The following is a 5,932-nucleotide window of genomic DNA, read 5'->3' as shown; positions in this document are numbered from 1 at the left end:
GCGTGCTTGTAACATGTATGTATCATGTCTACCCTTTGGTCAAACTTTGTAAATGTCATCATAATAGTGGACTGACACGTTTTCCGAGCGGTCCCTGAACGCAAGACACTCATCACCATTCATATACGTCACTGTATCATGGCGATTGTCAATGAAGCGTTATTAGATGCGGAGTGTCGCGTTTTCCAAGAGAAATGCACAAACAGTTGTTTTTTTTAAGTAAAAGACAAGCCGGTTTGTCTAAGTTAGCTTGTGGAGACAAACTCTGAATAATGAAGAAGTTTAATCTCAACAGTCATTACAGCTACAAACATGCTAAAATGGATGAGCTGTGAGGACAAATGCGTTTGGATAGAGTTAAAGCCCTTTGGAGGAGTTTTGAGGCCCAACAAGCAGCTTTCACAGACCGCATCCTGACAGAGGCAGTGCTCTGCAGACATGTTTTGTAGTGAGCAAGCTAATAGCTAAGAAGCCAAACAAACCTCATCCAGAAGGAGAGTTTGTGAAGGAGAGCCTTGTTGCTGTTGTGTATCTGCTAGCATCAGATAAAGTAAAATTGCAACTGGAAAGAAGAAACTGTGCATTTTCCTACTCTGCAAGAACAAAAGCCTGCTGTGACATCTGAATATGCTGCTGAGTGTGAAAACTCCTTCAGGTGTTTGATGAGAGGATTCTGTTTTTAATGTGGAAGCAGCTGATGTGCCTGACAGCATCGAACACAAAGTCACTGAACTGCAAAACAACAACCTACTACTGAGAGCAGCTCCTTTCAAAACAGGCTCTTGCAAAGGCTCAGTTCTGCACAAGACCGACTGACCCACACCTGGGGAAAACCAGCTGTGAGTAGCATCATCATCATCATCGTCACCATCTCTACCATCTGACATCAGACTCTTCACCAAAAAGAAGCAGTTCCATTCATTGCAGAGGTTAGTGTGATACATGTGTTCAAGGCCGCCCTGTTAGCCCCCTCCATGCATGATAAGCTCCTCAGTGGGTGCTGCCCAGTCATTGGTTACCGCCGATTGATTATATGTCGACACAACTTTCTTATATGTTTGTAAGTTGTCTCTCTGCTGCTGGTAGAGTCATTTTTTCACTGCACAAAGCAGGTTTTGGCTGTTTTGTTCCATTTATTGAAATAAATCGCAAATTTCAGCGTGAAAATTAAAAACGCTTCCATGAGTTAAACTGAGTTATTCAACTGTATCATTTCCAGTTTACATTTTGCTAAATGGAAATGTGAGATTGCAATTTCAGCATTTACAGCTGCAATCCTGGGGATACATTTTACATGCAAAAGTTGTCACCTATTGCTGACACGACATGTTCCCAGGTTACAATTTGTAGCATAATTATAGTGAATTCATCCTCTTTATATTCAGTATCTTGTAAGCAAGTTGAAAGAGGTTTGTATCTAGTTAAAATCAGACCACTTGAAGGAGCACCACAGCCTGTGGCTGTTGAGGAATGGGAATGCAGTTATAGATTTGTGAGTATCTCACCCCTTCTCTTAAGCAAACAACACTCTGTAATGGGGATCTGAGTTGATTCTATAACTAGGCCTGATGAGAGGTGACTTTGTCAATTGTTTCACTTGTGAGCACAACTCAAAGTTATGAATGATAATTTAATGCAAGCTAATATGTTCTGCGTGATGTGGCCTTAATGGGCAACAACTGGGTTGTTGTGTAGTCGACGGGTTATTTGAAAAAGCCAGAGCGACATGCCTTTTGAAGACGGTATTGACGTTTTCAGCCTTAGCAAAACTTTGAGTCAGGCTAAAAACCCTTCATGGAAACTAGCACTGTACACAATATAGCTGCCAAGTTTGCTGGACAATGACACAAAGGAACCAAAATGCAGCTTTCATGTTCGTCCTCTTTGAGTTTCCTGGCACTTGATGAAGTGGGAGGAGATCCTCCTCTTTGAAGTGCATAAGTTGTGTTTGAGCACTTTGTTATGCGCGATGGCTGCAGGGAGGACCCCAGGAGCAGACCCCTGGTTCCCTCATTTCATTTACTTTCAGCAAGGGTGAAGGGTAAAGCCACTGGAATGATGAAACGCTGCTACCCAACTCTCATTGTTTTTAAGGGGCGCCTGTATGTGTTCACGTTTCTCTTTAACTCTGAGCGCAGGGGGAAATTATAATTAATCTGTTAATGACAGTCGGGGCTGTCATAAGCTCGGGGAGTGTATAATAAATTGCTGTAATAAAAATTAAGATTGCATGCATCATTGAGGCCTTCAGAGGGTTTGTTTAATGTAGTTACAAAAATGGTAGCAGCTGATGTGGCGTCCACTGCTCTACCAGGAGAACGCTAATTTCTGAGTGACACTTAACCTGCTGTAGCTCAACCACAGCTGAGGGAGGTGAGGGGAAACCTAATGAGTTTTTCCTGCGTCCCATTTTGAGAACCACTGAACTGGATGGCCTGGTTTGTATCCTAAAGGCAAAAAAATAAGAACTTACATTGTTCATGGGAAATTAATTAGACCCTCTGAAAATCCAACCAATTCCAAATTCAAATAAAAGGATTCGTTATGGTCAGCGAATGACTGGTCATCGTTTCTGAGGCTCAAACTTTAGACAAATCACCACATGCTTTGAAAAGTCACGCGAGGGTTAAAGGTTGGGTTGTTCACTTGTTCCTCTTCCTCTTAAATGGAACATGAAAGCTGCTGCTTCGTCTGTAACATGCGTTCTTGAGAGGCACGGCGTAGTTACAGCAGACTTCCTCTTCTCTGATGAGAGACAAAGCTTCCTCTGTGGTCCAGAGTCCCATTAGAGGAGAACCCTGGACTTCTGCCCTGGAGCAACCAAAGAACAAATCTTAGAGAATTATCATTTTAGATGATAAACTTTTCCACCCTTGTTCATGCACGCTGTCCAGGTCAACTGTGATCTGCTGACATACCAAACAGAGGCTGGCTGACCAGTTTCCTGTCTAGTCACCGTGGCTGTGTCACCTCTTCTGGCCCTTTCAACCAGAAATATTTATCAAGGAGGAGCTTGGAACCTTATCTTTGGTTGTGTTGTTTGGGACACAAGGGGCCTCGTTTGGGGTTTAGCCTGCAGGCAAGCTGGTATATTGCCCTTGTAGCCTGACACCAGTTGACACAGCATAGTTGCCCAGGTCACCCTACAAAAACATGGCTCTCTCTCTGGATGAAGCTGCCAAACAATGGAGATATTTTGGTTGACAGACAGCCCGTGGTGCTCTAATTGAGACTGAGCTCACTTGTCTGGCGCAGTAAGATTTTGCAGTGAACTTTAAAGCAATAACATCCTTCCTGTCCTGCTGTTCAACTTAGCAGGACACTTGCTCTGTACGAGGAAGTGTCAGGTCACATTGTCTCATCTCTGGAGCTCTTGTTCTGTATCTGATGAGTAAATTGAGGGAAAAAACAAAGGTACATTCTTGATCTTTTACAGAAAAACCGTCAACATAACATTGCTGGAAAAATTTAAAAAAGGGGTTGGTTTTGAAGTGTCTGTTTCAGTTGAAGTCTGGGCTTTCAAAGCTGTAATCAGAAGTCTGCGGCTGAAACATGGAGCTTGTGAGTCGACTCTAATAGGGCCTCAGTGGAGGGTGCAGCAGCAGATCCGCCGCTGTGATTCATCTCTATTGTTTTGTGGTTTGTTACCTTTCTCTCAAAGAGCCTACTGCTCCCGTGGCTCCCACACCAATTATCACCCGCTTGTCTCTCAGTTCAGTCTGATGATACTGTGTTGCTGTCTCGGCTCCTATATCTCACCCTTTTCATCTTTGTATTTACCTTTTTGGTCGTGCTGGATTAGACATATATAAACCTGTTACGCATCACACACCAGCCATGAAAGATAATTATAGACCGAAAGGAGCAATGGGCTTAATTTTCCAAATTAAGTGAAACTTAATAATTCTCACCTAAATCCTGGCAGTGATTAATGGCTGAGAGGGGATAAGGCAAAAATGCTCTGTACACACAGGTCAGCTGCTTTTTATGGTAGACAAACAAAGCATTGCTTTTCCGAACAATATTGGATATAAAAACAAACATTAACCAACATTACATGGAAGAAAACTTTAACGAGGAAAGGAAATAATGCAGATACACATTATTTGTTGTAATTCCACTGTCACTTCAAAGTTTCCATCAAAGAACATATTAGAAACATATAGGCATTGTATATATATATATATATATATATATATATAGACCAAAGCAGCTAGCACCACCCCAATGGACCATCCACATTTTCATACATTTAGGGAAAATATAATCATTCTTTTTAATTACTGCACCCAGGCACTCTATTAAAATTCTAATTCACCTCATCCACCTCGATTGATCTGTTCACAGTGGGTGGCTGTGGTGAAATGCACTGTATAATATTCATGCTGGTACGCCTTGGTTGTGCTGTGTGTCAGAAGCCATCTTGCAGCGAATCCCTCACCCACCTTGGAGCGCAGCCTGTGGAACTGATGAGGTGAAGAGCATTGCTCTGCAGCTCCATGCTAGTAATCACGGGACTGAAGAAACACATACATCATCTGCCACACAGGTTGGCATGGCGAGTGAAAAGCCTTCACATCACGTAAGATGTTGGACAAATGATGGCCATACGTGTGTTTGTCTCCTCGCAGATGGCTGTGCATCTTCAGTCAGGAAAAAGCTGAGCCTGGCACTTATTCCCCTCCCCCATTCCACTCCTCTTTCTCCCTCTTCCTCTTTCCCTCCATCAGTCTTTTGTAGCATGTCCTTTTTTTTTGCCTCTCCTCTGCAGGAGGTTTGATATTGGCAACACAGTTAGTGCCCTCCACGGAAATAACAGTGGAAAAGATGACATAAATTATTTGCCAATTGTTTGACACATGCAGGGCATTGTCCTTGCTATAATCATCAGCACTCTGTCACCTGATGGTATGAACGTGCCACTGCTGCTTTGTGTCTCTCTGCTAAACCTCTTGGGCTGTTCAGGCTCCTGCTCTCTTCGGTAAGAAGTATACTATGCACCTTTCCTCCAAGCAGCGAGGAGGAATGAATCACAATCATGCTTTTCAGTAGTAGGGCTGCTGCACTGTCATTTGCATATGTGTAAAAAAAAAAAAACACGAGGCCATTCCAGTAATTAAACAATAATAGTAACTATACCGACATGCATTTAGCTCATCAGCGGGCAACTTACACTGCGTTTATGAACATTGATGTTGAAGCACTGGTAAATATTTAATACCATGAACTCACGAGAAGCAGCACGGGCAGATAGCCACAAGGCCTCGGGTAATATTAAAATAGCCCTGTTTTAATGGCAGTGAGGAAGAAAAGGACTCCTCTTGTCCTCCATAGTGCTTGAAGTTATAAAATGGATGTAAATGTTTTTTCCCCACAATAACAAAAACACAGTTTTAAACCCACTGAAGATCTGTTTAATTTTTGTTAAGTTTTGCCCACTCTCTGTGCAGTCATATTTGTCTTTGTTTAGCACCTTTTAAACTGTCTGTAGCCTACATGCATGGTGTCCGTTTTTCATCACAAGCTCAGCTGTAAGTCAGACAAAGTATTAAGCTGCCAGGAACCCACAGTACAAGAAAAATGGACAAATCATCAGTGATAATTACTCAATGTATTATAATGGAATATTTCTAGGTTAAAATAAATATCGTCTCACTATTTATACTCACAAATGCATAAGAGACAAAGTCTATTTACAGTTTAAGTGATTTATCCTAACTGGTTATTGTGTATTTTTCATTGAAAGTCAATGTATGCCTGCAAATCAACAGTTCTTTAAAAGAAAATTGATATACAGACATACATATATGAGACACTGTGCCAAAGCCTCACAGTTGCACTTTGAAGTGTTTTTGTTTCTGTGGCTTGTCTCTACATGATACATAAATAAAGTTTTGTTACTGTAGATAAAACATGCTCAGTGTCTTCACAG

Source organism: Chelmon rostratus, chromosome 13, assembly GCF_017976325.1.
Source record: "Chelmon rostratus isolate fCheRos1 chromosome 13, fCheRos1.pri, whole genome shotgun sequence".
NCBI classification, from domain to species: Eukaryota; Metazoa; Chordata; class Actinopteri; order Chaetodontiformes; family Chaetodontidae; genus Chelmon; species Chelmon rostratus.
The sequence above is the reverse complement of the archived record's forward strand: the minus strand, read 5'-3'. Positions refer to the sequence as shown.